General features: G+C 44.0%; 3 non-coding genes across 3 annotated transcripts; all 3 read left to right on the top strand.

Annotated features, from left to right (window-relative positions):
* Window positions 1-5,818: 5,818 nt before the first annotated feature.
* TRNAP-UGG (transfer RNA proline (anticodon UGG)) lies at window positions 5,819-5,890 on the top strand. Its single transcript has one exon. It is a non-coding gene; the product is annotated as a tRNA-Pro (tRNA).
* A 5,534-nt stretch (window positions 5,891-11,424) lies between these two features.
* On the top strand, window positions 11,425-11,496 carry TRNAP-UGG (transfer RNA proline (anticodon UGG)). Its single transcript has one exon. It is a non-coding gene; the product is annotated as a tRNA-Pro (tRNA).
* A 4,007-nt stretch (window positions 11,497-15,503) lies between these two features.
* On the top strand, window positions 15,504-15,575 carry TRNAP-UGG (transfer RNA proline (anticodon UGG)). Its single transcript has one exon. It is a non-coding gene; the product is annotated as a tRNA-Pro (tRNA).
* Window positions 15,576-16,677: the final 1,102 nt, after the last annotated feature.

Raw genomic sequence — 16,677 nt, forward strand, 5'->3', positions numbered from 1 at the left:
AAAGAAAGACCGCCTGACGCTAGAAAATTGCCGTCCTATTTCACTAACTTCGCAATGCTGTAAAATTATTGAACATATCATAGCTACCAGTATAACAAACTTCCTCGAGAAACGCTGCATATTGACCAAATAGTGTGGATTTCAGAAAGGACTATCAACCGTCACTCAACTCGTCACATTATTTCATTCTCTGGTATTGACCCTCGATAGACACGGTAGGATAGACACGGTAGTACAGACATGAAAGCCATCGATAAGGTTCCCCATAGTAAACTTACTCTCAAACTTGAAACAATAGGCATTCCACAAATACTTGTTGACTGGATTTCAGCCTACTTGAGTTATCGTAAACAATAGGTTCGTGTAGCGGGTCAGAACTCGGGCTGTCTTCCGGTTACACCCGGTGCACCCCAGGGCAGCGTGTTATATAGGCCCTTGGCTGCTTATATTGTATATTAATGATATTGTTGATTTTGTTCGCCCTGGTGTAGAAACAAGATTGTTTGCTGATGACTGTGTTTTGTTTAAAGAAATTAATTTCACTAACGATTACAACGAGCTCAACACTAGTCTGGGCAATATACATCAATGGTGTATAAAATGGGGAATGACCCTTAACACGAGCAAATGTGTCTCCCTTCCAGTAACTCGCCAAAGAAAAAAAAATCGCTGTCGTGTACCTACATATTAGGGTCGTCGCCATTAAAAGAAGTATATTGCTATAAATATCTCGGTGTAACACTCACTTCAAATCTGTCTTGGAATCTTCATATGGATAATGTTTGTTCATCCGCCTTTCGCAAGCTTTGTGTCCTTAAACATAAACTTAAAACTGCTCCTACTAATGTTAAGCTGCTCTGCAATACTTCTCTTGTGCGGCCAAGACTGGAATACGCGTGCATTATATGGGATCCTCATACTATGCGCAACATTGATTGTCTTGAAGGTATCAGAGAAAGGCCGTAAGGTTTATTTTTAATAAATTTTCAGCATTAGATTCACCTTCTGATTTAATGCAAGCAAATGGCATTCCCCTATTACAGACACGAAGGCAAACATTTAGATTAGAATTTCTTTCCCAACTCTTGGAAAACAAACTCGCGCTAGATGCATCAGCATATTTGTCACCCTTAACTAGCAGGCCTACCCGACACCACAATAAAAACGCCCTAACCCCATATTTTGCTCTCACAGACCTATTTAAGTTTTCTTATTTCCCGAGAACCGTTAGTGAATGGAACTGCCTCATCAAAGCAAAATGTCAAACTGTGAAATAACCTTTCTGAGCCTGTATTATTGTTGCTTTTTTCGTTGCTATTTCTTTTGTATTTGTATGGACCACACTGCTTGGACCATGAGTTCGCAGTATTGTATAAATAATAATAATAATAATAATAATAATAATAATAATAATAATAATAATAATAATAATAATAATAATAATAATAATAATAATAATAATAATAATAATAATAATAATAATAATAATAATCCAGTTTCAGCTGGGATTTGACCAAACGCATGCAATACCATTCACTATTAAACGTACAAATAACTGGGGAACTTGTGAATGATAAACAAGTGCATTCAATTATCAGGATCACGACGACAGTAATAAAAGAAGGAAATAGCATGCTAATTACTAGATGCACGCACAGTGTTATGATCGCTGAAGAAAAGTGCATACTAAAGCGACACGCATTGTTTTTAAATAGTGCAAGCACGCTACGTGAGACTGGCGAATATTAAATCGCCACAAATTCCTATATAGGCTTCTAAAAGCGAGCCATTCTTATTAGACGAATGAAAAGTATGGAGCAGAAGTTATTTGCCTTGTGCGGTTGCTGAGGAAGTGGTGTTCCTGCAACCTTGGCTTTCCTGCCTGTCCTGCAGAGAAACCGTTCGAAACACTCCTCGCATTCATCATTTTGGTTTCCTCAAGACTGCAATCAGTCCTCCATCCATTATATATTAGAAAGTAACAAATATTCGACAACTTCGTGTAGCGAATTCTCGAGTAAGAAATGTAGGGGCGTGGGAAATTCGAAATTTTGAATACGAACCGCATTAAGTAAACTTTTTCTATGTATTTTTTGTTGGAGGTCCCTCCTCAGTCTTTGACTATGGGACCTCCTAGAGTTGCTTCTGTAAAACATTTCAAACGCTCAATAAACTGAAACTGAAACTGAATCTGATCGTCCCTGCTATTCAACGTTCGATATGAAGTTGTCGAATAATCGAAGGAAACGAATATTCGATAGCTTCGTGTAGCGAATTCTACTGTAGAATACAAATCGGATAGCAGGGACTATCCGATTCATATTCGAAATTTCGAATTTCGCACACCCCTATATTTTGTTAAGCCTTTAACTTCACCACATTGCAAGAAGTTATTGAGGCATAGCAGAACGCCGGGAGCTAATGTCACGAAAAGTAATATTGCCCGAGGTCTCGATAGCTTAAAATGAATGTTGACATTTGATTACTCGGGTGTGTTGGAATGAGTGTCGTGCAGAACTTTTGATAGCTAATCCAATTGGCCCCTTACGAAAGTACAATACTTGATTTATCATTGTGCATAGTATCCGATTCCCAAAATGCGGCGGACTCCACATAGCTGAAATGCCATGACATTTAGGTGAGGTTACTGGGTTGTTTTATTTTCGAGCATTCCTTCCCGTCAGATATCACGTACGTAGGCAAGAAAGCGTGCGCCGCTGAAAGGCCAGGTTGGCACTTTTCTACGAAGTCTATTGCATTCGCCACTTCGTTATAAACTTTGCTGCAATGCAAGAAATTGAGGCAAAGTGGATTAACGGTCATAAGGCAACCTCGTGGAAGTTTTCTGTGCGTCCGATTTTCCCGCAACAAAATTGGAGCTCGTGCCGTCATCTGAATCCTACAATACTTAAGAGGAAGCTTTAGCTCGGGTGCTCCTATCTAAATACATGTAAAAGCAGAATTCGTTTTTCTCGGCAACCACTGCACCAAATTTGACGAGGTTTGTTGCATTTAAAAGAAGAACTTAAGATCTAGTGACTGTTGGTTTCGGATTTTTGATTTAGGTCGTCAATTTTTTATTAAAAATTGGCAAAAAATGAAAATTTTCAAGAAACGAAACTATCAAGTTTACAACTCTATAACTCAGCAACGAAAATTGATAATACAATTCCGTGAACTGCATCTGATAGTACATTTAAAGCGAACAAAATTGATAGGTTACACATGAATGTCAAAAAATATTGTAAAATGGAAATATAGGTTTTGCAGAACCCTTGTAAACAACGTAACAAATTCACGTAAGATATAAAATGACGTATCGAATTTGTCCGCTTTCAATGATCTGATGGATCTCGCTTACAGAACCGCAATATCTTCTCTTGATGCAGAGTTATGAATTTGTGAACTTCATGCTTCTATTTTTTTCAAACTTTCGAATTTTTGAAAACCTTTTTAACAAAATTCAGGACCTAAATAGAAATTCCGTGAGTAACAGTCACTAGAATTTCACTTTCCCTCTCAAATGCAACAAATGTCATTAAAATCGGTCCAGGGGTTATCTCAGAAAAAACGTTTTTGCGTTTTTACATGTATTTGAATAGGCCGCGTCGGAGTTGGGCCCGAGCTAAAGCTTCCTCTTAATGGAATGAGCGCTTCCTCGAAAAATAATTGAACACTAAGTTTAACATAATTGTAAATGTCAATCTATTTATGTTACCATTGAAACAACGTTCTAACTTTACCGCAGTGCAAATACTTACCGAGGCAGAGCACGCTTTACAGGACCCAATGATTCGTGCAGGTTGGTGGCGCCACCTCTCCTGCAATTGCGAAGCTAGCGTTGACTTCCACGGCCGGACTGGAGCAGGCAGCGAGCGAGCGCGTTTTTCAGTCCGGCTGGCGGATGCAGCCTTGGGGCTTCACCCTCTATGAAGTACTGCCATGCATCTTCAGGTTAGCATGGACATATTACGATCAGCCTTCGATACACTGGGTGTCTCTGCGAAGCCTTTAAACAATCTTTAAAAATCGCATGTCGCAGACAGCGCAATTCTAATCCTCGAACTGCTCTTCTTCATGCTGAGGCGGATATTACTTGCATGATAAATTGAAATGCATAATCGACTAATTAAGAAAGCCTTACTAATTATGTTTTTATCTAATTACATTAATGCGCATATTGCAATTGACAAATTGTAGCCAGTGAGACTGTAAGGTATATCTACTTAAAAATAATTATGTGGATTACACCATTTTCGAGATATGCGTCAGCAAAATAGCCGTAAAAGTGTACTGTCGCTCCACTTACTTCTTTCCCAAAACGCCGTTTTAAGCTTTGAAGCGCAAAGGTAACTGGACCGCCAATGTATTTCTTCGCGAATTTCGGGAATTAATATCTCGAAACTTGTGTCACCCTGAGAATTCGTTCCAAGTCGATCCGCCTTCCGAACTCCCCGGCTACAATTTGTAAATTGCAATATGTTCCTTTGGATAAGTAGTTAAAAACTTTATTAATGTATTTTTGCTAATTCATCGATTATTCATTTCGACCATCGATTTGTCGCGCCGTCGTACGCAGAACTAACAAACAGAGTTGAGCAGCTGGAAGCTTGGTCAGAAAAATCGATGGAACAAATAGTAAACAAACTCATTGAGAAATGTACAGACACATTTTGGCTCTGCTGATACAGTCGTCGACGAGTTAAAGGGCAGAAGTTGAGGCCCTCTTCTCGACTGTGCGGCTGCTCACATCTTTAGTCGAAGGCCTTAGGGCAGGTAGTACTTGTCTTAAGACCACCAACGAGGAACTCAAGCCTGGAAATGAAATATTGACGAAACGAGTCGGAGAACTGGAGAAGTATTCCGGGCAGAATGATGTCGAGCTCGAGATGAATCCTTGCAGCCAGGGTGAGGATTGTAATAGCAATTGTCGAAACTCTGGGTGCAGCGATAAACTGCGCCGTCCTCGACAATGGCATTGAGGTCGTGCACGGCGCGCGGACTAATACAGGCCCGAACAACAACAACAACAACAACAACAACAACAACAACAATCCTTGCTATGTTCCATTCTCGTGCTAAGAAGCAAGGAAAAGCACGCGTGGGCACCAGGGACATCGGAGTTTACGGTTTACAGATTTTCCTAGTTTATGCTAACGAACATCTAACTCGCGAAAACAAGCAGCTCTGTCACTCAAAACGGAAAACGCCTGGCAGCATCTGTGGACAGACAACTGCCAGATCAAAGGCAGAACCAGAAAAAAAAGAAAGAAAAATGAGAGCCGCGTCTCGCGCATAACTTCGGAGGCCGGTCTGTCTATCTTCCGTTGATCGGTCTGTCTTTCGTTAGATAGCAAATACTTATAAGTATCCTAGCCTACTTCCGCCATGAAATATTACTTTTCTTCTCGACATCTCAAAAGATTTATCTCCGAAGGTCGTATGTCGGCTATTCATTTCAATTTCTTTTTTAACGTAGGTAGGACATTAGGCAGTATAATAGCAAGGGCTTGGGGGCGCAACCCACCGCCCCGTTCCAAAGCGGACGCTCATAACATCCATCCATCCATCCAGCCACGAGCTCCGCTGTTCGAATTTAAATTCCGGCTGCCAGTCAGAATTTAATGGCACATTACGCGATACGCTTCGTACATTTCGGCGAGCGAAGCCAAGACGTTTAATGAATACGTAGACATGTCTCCCCGCATTGCTCTTGGCTATAGCGCAAAGGCACAAGGGCTCTCGAAACCTGATTTCTACACCTTCTAACGGCAACCGGTTTTTCCTTAGAAAGCGCTTCCGAAGAGAATCTCGCATCGGCCCGTTGGTCTAGGGGTATGATTCTCGCTTTGGGTGCGAGAGGTCCCGGGTTCAAATCCCGGACGGGCCCTTTCTTTTGACGCGTTGTTTGTTTGCTTGCGGTGCATGAAATTAATTTGACAATGGTGAGGAACATCTCGAAACCCGTGCCGTTCTTAATGTCCTTCCAAGTGCACATGCCTTGCAAACTCACAGGCTACAATTCGTAAATTGCAATACGTGCCGTAAAGTAATTAATTAAGAAGTCAATTAGTGGATTCTCGTGAAGTAGCTGATTATGCATTTCCAATCCTCGTGTGATCGATGTCCGCTGCTTCGAATAATCCATCTCAAGGACTACAATGACGCTGTTTTCCGGAACCTGTTTTTATATGTTTTGTATGGTAAAGAAGAAAAAAAAAGACGAATTAACACCCAGTGTTTCAGCGAGTACTCATGTTCGCGAGTGCTCATCAGGGAGTGCTCATATCCGCCTGTGGTGTGGCCTTTCGTCTCCCGTAGCGGCTTTAAATGTGTCATTTGCTAGCAGTTTGTGCTGTCATCACAAAAATGGTCGCGCACGACTGAATGAACGACATTCAACGGTAACGACAACCAAATATATGACACTGAGAAAAGCCACCGACGAAACTTAAGTAAATAACTCCGTACGACCAATTGCGCCTTTATCGGCGGACGAAATGGCTTACAATCGCGTGTGAAATGAGTCTCCATAGAATACCAGCGCCGTTCCCGGAAGGTGCTGCTGGTTACCTGAGCGACGGCATTACACATACCTTTGGGTAAAGGCTCTCGTACGCTCACAGCGTATGCGCGTGTTTCCCAAGCCGGCAATAGGTGGCGTTCGTTGTAGCATCATCATCATCATCATCATCAGCCTAGTTACGCCCACTGCAGGGCAAAGGCCTCTCCCATACTTCTCCAACTACCCCGGTCATGTACTAATTGTGGCCATGTTGTCCCTGCAAACGTCTTAATGTCATCCGCCCACCTAACTTTCTGCCGCCCCCTGCTACGCATCCCTTCCCTTGGAATCCAGTCCGTAACCCTTAGTGACCATCGGTTATCTTCCCTCCTCATTACATGTCCGGCCCATGCCCATTTCTTTTTCTTGATTTCAACTAAGATGTCGTTTACCCGCGTTTGTTGCCTCACCCAATCTGCTCTTTTCTTATCCCTTAATGTCACACCCATCATTCTTCTTTCCATAGCTCGTTGCGTCGTCCTCAATTTCAGCAGAACCCTTTTCGTAAGTCTCCAGGTTTCTGCCCCATATGTGAGTACTGGTAACACACAGCTGTTATACACTTTCCTTTTGAGGGATAGTGGCATCCTGCTGTTCATGATTTGAGAATGCCTGCCAAACGCACCCCAGCCCATTCTTATTCTTCTGGTTATTTCAGTCTCATGATCCGGATCCGTGGTCACTACCTGCCCTAAGTAGATGTAGTCCCTTACCTCTTCCAGTGCTTCGCTACCTATCGTAAACTGCTGTTCTCTTCCGAGCCTGTTAAACATTACTTTAGTTTTCTGCAGATTAATTTTCAGACCCACCCTTCTGCTTTGCCTCTCCAGGTCAGTGAGCATGCATTGCAATTGGTCTCCTGAGTTACTAAGCAAGGCAATATCATCAGCGAATCGCAAGTTGCTAAGGTATTCTCCATCAACTTTTATCCCCAATTCTTCCCACTCCAGGCCTCTGAATACCTCCTGTAAACATGCTGTGAATAGCATTGGAGATATCGTATCTCCCTGTCTGACACCTTTCTTTATAGGGATTTTGTTGCTTTCTTTGTGGAGGACTACGGTGGCTGTGGAGCCGCTATAGATATCTTCCAGTATCTTTACATATGGCTCATCTACACCCTGATTCCGTAATGCCTCCATGACTGCTGAGGTTTCGACTGAATCAAACGCTTTCTCGTAATCAATGAAAGCTATATATAACGGTTGGTTATATTCTGCACATTTCTCTATCACTTGATTGATAGTGTGAATATGGTCTATTGTTGAGTAGCCTTTACGGAATCCTGCCTGGTCCTTTGGTTGACAGAAGTCTAAGGTGTTCCTGATTCTATTTGCGATTACCTTAGTAAATACTTTGTAGGCAACGGACAGTAAGCTGATCGGTCTATAATTTTTCAAGTCTTTGGCGTCCCCTTTCTTATGGATTAGGATTATGTTAGCGTTCTTCCAAGATTCCGGTACGTTCGAGGTTATGAGGCATTGCGTATACAGGGTGGCCAGTTTCTCTAGAACAATCTGACCACCATCCTTCAACAAATATGCTGTTATCTTATCCTACCCAGCTGCCTTCCCCCTTTGCATAGCTCCCAATGCTTTCTTTACTTCTTCTGGCGTTACCTGTGGGATTTCGAATTCCTCTAGGCTATTCTCTCTTCCACTATCGTCGTGGGTGCCACTGGTACTATATAAATCTCTATAGAACTCCTCAGCCACTTGAACTATCTCATCCATATTAGTAACGATATTGCCGGCTTTGTCTCTTAACGCACACATCTGATTCTTGCCTATTCCTAGTTTCTTCTTCACTGTTTTTAGGCTTCCTCCGTTCCTGAGAGCCTGTTCAATTCTATCCATATTATAGTTCCTGATGTCCGTTGTCTTACGCTTGTTGATTAACTTAGAAAGTTCTGCCAGTTCTATTCTAGCTGTAGGGTTAGAGGCTTTCATACATTGGCGTTTCTTGATCAGATCTTTCGTCTCCTGCGATAGCTTACTGGTTTCCTGTCTAACGGAGTTACCACCGACTTCTATTGCGCACTCCTTAATGGTTCCCATGAGATAGTCGTTCATTGCTTCAACACTAAGGTCCTCTTCCTGAGTTAAAGCCGAATACCTGTTCTGTAGCTTGATCCGGAATTCCTCTAGTTTCCCTCTTACCGCTAACTCATTGATTGGCTTCTTGTGTACCAGTTTCTTCCGTTCCCTCCTCAAGTCTAGGCTAATTCGAGTTCTTACCATCCTATGGTCACTGCAGCGTACCTTGCCTAGTACGTCTACATCTTGTATGATGCCAGGGTTCGCGCAGAGTATGAAGTCGATTTCATTTCTAGTCTCACCATTCGGGCTCCTCCACGTCCACTTTCGACTAACCCGCTTGCGGAAAAAGGTGTTCATTATCCGCATATTATTCTGTTCTGCAAACTCTACTAATAATTCTCCTCTGCTATTCCTAGAGCCTATGCCATATTCCCCCACTGACTTGTCTCCAGCCTGCTTCTTGCCTACCCTGGCATTGAAGTCGCCCATCAGTATAGTGTATTTTGTTTTGACTTTACCCATCGCCGATTCCACGTCTTCATAAAAGCTTTCGACTTCCTGGTCATCATGACTGCATGTAGGGGCATAGACTTGTACCACCTTCAATTTGTACCTCTTATTAAGTTTCACAACAAGACCTGCCACCCTCTCGTTAATGCTATAGAATTCCTGTATGTTCCCAGCTATTTCCTTATTAATCAGGAATCCGACTCCTAGTTCTCGTCTCTCCGCTAAGCCCCTGTAACACAGTACATGCCCGCTTTTTAGCACTGTATATGCTTCTTTTGTCCTCCTAACCTCACTGAGCCCTATTATATCCCATTTACTACCCTCTAATTCCTCCAATAACACTGCTAGACTCGCCTCACTAGATAGCGTTCTAACGTTAAACGTTGCCAGGTTCAGATTCCAATGGCGGCCTGTCCGGAGCCAGGTATTCTTAGCACCCTCTGCAGCGTTACAGATCTGACCGCCGCCGTGGTCAGTTGCTTCGCGGCTGCTGGGGACTGAGGGCCGGGGTTTGATTGTTGTATTCATATAGGAGGTTGTGGCCAAGTACTGCACCAGGGTGGCCAATCCTGCTCTGGTGAGAGAGTGCGTTACCGGTTCTGGTCACCGGGATCAGGCCGCACTCCAGGCCTGTTTGTGCAATTTTCTCAACACACGGTTTTTTTTTTTTTGTATTTCCCGGTGGAGAATTGCGCGGCACCGGGATTTGAATCACGGTCCTCTTGCACTGGAGACGGATACTCTACCGTCCCCGCAGGAGTTCGTTGTAGCAAAAAGGGGAAAAGAAATGCAGCCATAATGAAGCACAGAGCGCTATGGGGATACAATAGGTACGAGGTCCTCTGAGGTATGTGGAAAGGTGTACTGGTTCCAGGACTTACTTTTGGAAATGCGGTTGTTTGCTATAAATCAGGGGTACAATCAGGACTCGACGGGAACCAAAGGCCAGTGGGTCGCCTCGCATTGGGCGCTCACGGGAAGACTACAATTCAAGCTGTGCAGGGTGATATGGGCTGGACTAGTTTTGAAGTGAGGGAAGCTCGCAGTAAAATTGAGTATGAAGAACGGCTGAGGAATATGGAAGAAAGTAAATGGGCTGGGAGAGTGTTCACGTATCTGTACAGGAAAAACATTGATTCACAGTGGAGGAAAAGAACTAGGAAGCTTAACAGCAAGTATGCGGCCTGTAGGGTGGACAACACAGCAACAAAGAAGGTCAAGCGGAAAGTCAGAGAGGCTGAATTAATCTCATGGGTGGCGGAAATGGAAAAGAAACCTGCCATGAGTAACTACTTAAGAGGAAAAAACGAAATCAGGAAAGAAACAGTTTATGATATCTCAAAGGGAAGCTCATTTCTATTCGAAGCGAGATCAGGATGCCTTAGAACACGCACCTATAAACCGAGATATAAGAAGCAAGAAGCATGTGCTTGCTGCGGCAAAGCTAGGAAAACAATGGAACATGTTTTATTGGAATATGAAGATATCTGCCCAGCGGTCGATTTAGGCACCACTGGCCTCCTTGAAGCCCTTGGGTTCAGAGGCAGCAGTGGTAAAGCAAACATGTCAGCAATAGACATTAGTAAGAGGCGACTGGAGGATTGATGGTAGAAAAGTAGAGAAACGACAAAAGACGGAGACGTACAAAAGCACAGTTCGCAATAGGGGATCAGAAAATTTGGGCGTGGTAGTTCATAGTGTTTTTTTTTTCTTTTTTCATTGTTTAACCTAGGTAGGATATCAGGCAGTATAGTAGCAAGAGCTTGGTGGCGCAACCCACCGCCCCGTTCCAAAGGCGCTCATAAGGCGTTCCCGGGACGCTCATAATATCCATCCATCCATCCAGCCACGAGCCAAGAATTGCGCCTTCATCGGCGGACGAAATGGCTTACAATCGCGTGTGAAATGCGTCTCTATAGAATACCAGCGCCGTCCCCGGAAGGTGCTGCCGGTTACCTGAGCGACGGCCTTACATACACCTTCGGGTAAAAGCTCTCGTATGCTCACAGCGTACGCGCGTTTTTCCCAAGCCGGTGTTAAGCTGCGCACGTTGTAGCAAAAAGCCACGAGCTCCGCTGTTCGAATTTCAATACTGGTTATCAGCCAGAATTTAATAATGGCACATTACGCTATAAGCTCTGTGCATTTCGCCGAGCGAAGCCAAGACGTTTAAAGAATACGTATACGTGTCTCCCCGCACTGCTCCTGGCGATAGCGCAAAGGCACAAGGGCTCTCTAAACCTGATTTCTACACCTTCTAACGGCAACCGGTCTTTGCTCAAAGAGGGCTTCCGAAGAGCGTCTCGCATCGGCCCGTTGGTCTAGGGGTATGATTCTCGCTTTGGGTGCGAGAGGTCCCGGGTTCAAATCCCGGACGGGCCCTTTCTTTTGACGCGTTGTTGTTTACTTGCGGTGCATGAAATTAATTTCTCAATGGTGAGGGACAAATAACTTTATCGAACGAAAGGCAGATACGTCGAGAGTAATATACAACGAGGGATGGGAGAATAATCGAAGTTTCGAACATGAATACTCAGTGTGAAATATGCGAAAATGAACTGCTCGGTATATTCAAAACTACAACCAAATATTTTGCAACAGCAGACCGTTTAAATCTAGTTACTGTTATCCATCTGCTAAACAGTGTATCGCAAATTATATTAGGTTTCGCGACAACAGTTGATGAAGCAATGCAGTAATAAAACGGGTAATACAAGAGTTGTTTTCGGACGCGGCGGAATCCTACATGAATATCTGTGATTTTGGTTGAACTTTTTTATTTAGTGTTCTTGGCTGTCTAGCTGTGTAGAAGTTTTATTTTTTACGCTACAACAAGTCATGTTTTCCTTGCAATGGACCCTTTTACACGTGTCTGCGAAATGTACGTATCTAAGGCAGACAAGTACTTTGGTTATTTCTATCTTTCCGCAACTTGTGATGCAACTTTCCGCAACTTTTTCGACAACCATTTATTTAGCGTTTTTGGTATGCTAGCCATGCAACAGGCATTTTATCACATAGAGTTTGTTTGCACCCCGACTCTAATGTCGTTGAGCAGCTATTCACGCATTTTTCTAATGAAAGTTGGCGATGTTATATTTAAAACTGACCATTTGTTCCTGATAGTTAGCCGTCTTTTTGGCACTACATATATCTAGTCCATGCAGGAGCCGCAGTTAACTGTGCTGAAATAAAGAGCCCTGGTGCGAATATTTGCGTTTGGGCTATAGACTATTCGGTAGTTACTATTCGCATTCAATTCGTATACGAAAAAAAAGAGGATATCAGCCCACCACCACCACCACCACCACCACCACCACCACCACCACCACCAACAACAACAACAACAACAACAACAACAACAACAACAACAACAACAACAACAACAACAACAACACACACACACACACACACACACACACACACACACACACACACACACACACACACACACACACACACACACACACACACACACACACACACACACACACACACACACACACACACATACACACACACACACACACACACGCACACGCACACGCACACGCACACGCACACACACACGCGCACACGCGCACACGCGCACACACACACCAGTTAACCCACCAGTGTTCCAGTTAACTTGGACCAAGATTTAAAAAAAGAAACAACAGCTCTAGAGAAATCGTACCGATTGCATAGCAGCGGCAGTCGTGTATGTTTACAGTTAGTATTTTTTTCATCACGAAATATTCATTAATTTTAACTAGTACACTTTCTAATTAATCCTTGAAGCACAAACATGCCAATTACAAAGTTGCAGGACACCTTAAATGACCTCCGAATGAAGAATTTATTTCGTGCCGAAGTGTGCCTGGTTGCTTTTTCCAAGAAAAAAACAAAAGATCGCGAAATACGCGAAATATGAAATCGACGCTCGCTCGCGCGCCGCTACTCCAGCGCCTCCAAGCATTCGTTTATCGCCGCATCGTACAATCCTTCGTCATGTAGTATGGCTCGAGAGGTTTCCCGTCCTAACCAGCGCGGTGCGAAAAGCGCCAGCAGTTGTGGACGCAAGAACGTTGTGCGCGATCACGAGGCACGCGGGAGAGCTGTGAATACGGAAACGTGCCACCGCGTAATTGAATTCGCGTGGGGATTGGGGGCCCCATCAATGTTTAAGCTGTGTAGCTTAATTGCACTTCTTTTGCAGAAAATTACTCATACAAGCGCTCCAGAACCTCACAACGCAGAAGCGTATCTCACGAACCTTGCGTGTGCGAACTTTGCCCGACATCCTGAAAGAAGTTAACGTGCCACAACACTGACGTATCGAGGAAATAGGGCGCATCTAATGGATGATCGGTGCGGGCTAAGTTTTGAAAGCGTCGCGTAATTATGAAACATTCACAGAGTTCCTTTGCAAGTGCGATTAAAGGCATTAATTAAACGGCCGTTATCCGTAATATTTACCAGCCTCCCGAGAGAAGTGAAAGTGACACCGCAAATTCACGTTCGGTGGAAATCGGGACATGATGTAGTGGTAACGTTTGCCGAAAGTTTAACGCTTCTGACTTAATCGTTCGATTCGCAAGTAATCCCCGAATGGTCGTTTTCTGCATATTTTCATGCGTTATACTCTGCACCCGCACTGTCCTCGGTGAAGTAAACGTGGCACCTTGTTCTTTTTTGGTGCAAATATGAGGCGTGCGAAGTCCTATGTGTGTGCAACGTTTAATGTGAACGCGTGGTTAATTAAGACGTTATTCAATTCACACGCGAGCTTTCGTGGTGTTTCAATTAGCACGGAATGGGGTCCACGTAATTTGCGGACAACGTCTTAAAATGCGCGATTTAATTGCAGGCAACATTGTTTAGCCTTCAATGGGAGCCGAAGTCACATTTATATAGGACCGATATCCGCGACTCTGGTTCAGGCTGGTGTTTCTTTTCTTTTTTTTTTTTTACACACAACAAATTTTTAGAAATCGCCTGTGGTATGGATAATTCAAGTCATTCAGCTGGGTTATTCAAAAAGGCGGAGATTACTTGCACGAGAACTCGAAATGTATAACTGACCTGATAAAAAATATTCCTAACAGTTAATTAGTGATTTTCTTAATTCATCACTTTCAGTGGATATTGCAATTTACGAATTGCAGCCGGTGAGTTGGCAAGGCGTATTCATGTGAAACGAATTGTCCGGGTGACCCCCGCTTCGAGACAATCATTCCCAAAGTATGCGACGAAATAAAGGGGAGTTCCAGCTTCCTTTGTGCTTCAAAGCATAAAACAGCGGTTTCTTGGAAAAATAAAGCGGGAACAGTGGTTCATTCTTACCGTATACTTCCGGAACCCGAAACCCGTGCCATTCTTAATGTCCTTCCAAGTGCACATGCCTTGCAAACTCACAGGCTACAATTCGTAAATTGCAATACGTGCCGTAAGATAACTAATTAAGAAGTCAATTAGTGGATTCTCGTGAACTAGTTGATTATGCATTTCCAGTTCTGGTGCGACTGATGTCTGCCGCTTCGAATAATCCATCTCAAGGACAACAATTACGCTATTTGCCGGAACCCATTTTTAAATGTTTTGTATGGTAAAGAGAGAAAAAAAAAGACAAGAATGAACACCCCGTGTTTCAGCGAGTACTCATGTTCGCAAGTGCTAATTTCATTTATTTCATTTATTTTTACCCCTGCATGGGGGGGGGGGGAGAGCATGTTATCAAGTGCTCATCAGGGAGTGCTCATATCCGCGTGTGGTGTGGCCTTTCGTCTCCCGTAGCGGCTTAAAATGTGTCATTTGCTAGCATTTTGTGCTGTCATCACAAAAATGCTCGCGCACTACTGAATGAACGAAATCCACTGGTAACGACAACCAAATATATGACACTGAGAAAAGCCACCGAAGACACTTAAGTAAATATCTCGCGGTATACTGCGTACGTAGAATTGCGCCTTTATCGGCGGACGAAATGGCTTACAATCGCGTGTGAAATGCGTCTCTGTAGAATACCAGCGCCGTCGCCGGAAGGTGCTGCTGGTTACCTGAGCGACAGCATTACACAAACCTTTGGGTAAAGGCTCTCGTATGCTCACAGCGTACGCGCGTGTTTCCCAAGCCGGTGTTAAGCGGCGCACGTTGTAGCAAAAAGCCACGAGCTCGGCTGTTCGACTTTCAATACTGGCTATCAGCCAGAATTTAATGGCACATTACGCTATAAGTTCTGTGCATTTCGGCGAGCGAAGCCAAGGCGTTTAATGAATACGTGTACGTGTCTCCCCGCACTGCTCCTGGCAATAGCGCAAGGGCACAAAGGCTCTCGAAACCTGATTTCTACACCTTCTAACGGCAACCGGTTTTTCCTTAGAAAGCGCTTCCGAATCGCCTCTCGCATCGGCCCGTTGGTCTAGGGGTATGATTCTCGCTTTGGGTGCGAGAGGTCCCGGGTTCAAATCCCGGACGGGCCCTTTATTTTGACGCGTTGTTTACTAGCGGTGCATGAAATGAGGGTGCTATAACGTAAGACTATTCCATACTTTTCTATTTTAATTCTGCAATCATCCCTCCGCGGTTGGTCAAAAACATATTTGGACCACCCCTACTTCAATTGCCTGTCACGCGACGTCACGAAAATGGCGATAGCTCCCCATCTGATATGATGTGTACACGCCGATTATGCATGATTTGACCGAAAAAAGGAAAATAGTTACTTCTCATTCGACGCCTTTTCGCCATTAGCCCCTCGGCTATTGGTCAAAATTTTTCGGGCTGCACCCACTTCACCTGCCTGTCACGCGACGTCACAAAACCGCTAGAACTCACCGCATCAAAGTGACGTGTACGCATTAAAGATGCATTAATATGCCGAACAAAACTGAATTTTCTTCTGAATAGCCGCAGGCTGCCCAGTTCCGAAAGGAATAAAAGATGGCTGCCGCCGATCGCTCAGACACTGGCGACTCGTACCTGCCGGAGAGCATGGGTTTATTTGCGTATAATAAAACTTCTTTCGTGGCCGTGTAACATTTTCGAGCACTTTCAGCACGTTTACGACCTCATTCGGCCAACTCGTCATTGCTGAGGACCCGTTTTAGCGTCATTCTTAAGCTTCCGTTGCATGCCGCCGCGATTCTCGACCAGCCACCGCAAGTTAAGTAAGCGAAAGCGGACCAATCGCCGACGCCGGTACCACCTTCTTCATCCGGTTATCGACTTTCAGTGCGGTGGCTCGGCCCTATCGACCCCCTCTCCACTTGAGCGTTCTCCTCGCCTGTTGTCAGCCAATCAGACAAGACAAGCCGCTCAGTGCAGGTAATGTTATTCGTTTTTAAAGCAAACAAAATTGACCTCCTATAAACGAGGATAGCGTTTGATTTGTCTCTTCAGACAAACCCTGTGGGTGACCGCCCGATGCTTGCGTCGGCGGTTACGCAAATTTGACGTCAGGAGATTGGAATAAAAACATATTGGAATAGTTTTACGTTACAGGACCGTTAATTTCACAATAGTGAGGGACAAATAACTTTATCGAACGAAAGGCAGATACGTCGAGAGTAAAACACAACGAGG

The sequence above is a fragment of the Dermacentor variabilis genome, chromosome 2 (genome assembly GCF_050947875.1).
Source record: "Dermacentor variabilis isolate Ectoservices chromosome 2, ASM5094787v1, whole genome shotgun sequence".
In the NCBI taxonomy this organism is placed as follows: Eukaryota; Metazoa; Arthropoda; class Arachnida; order Ixodida; family Ixodidae; genus Dermacentor; species Dermacentor variabilis.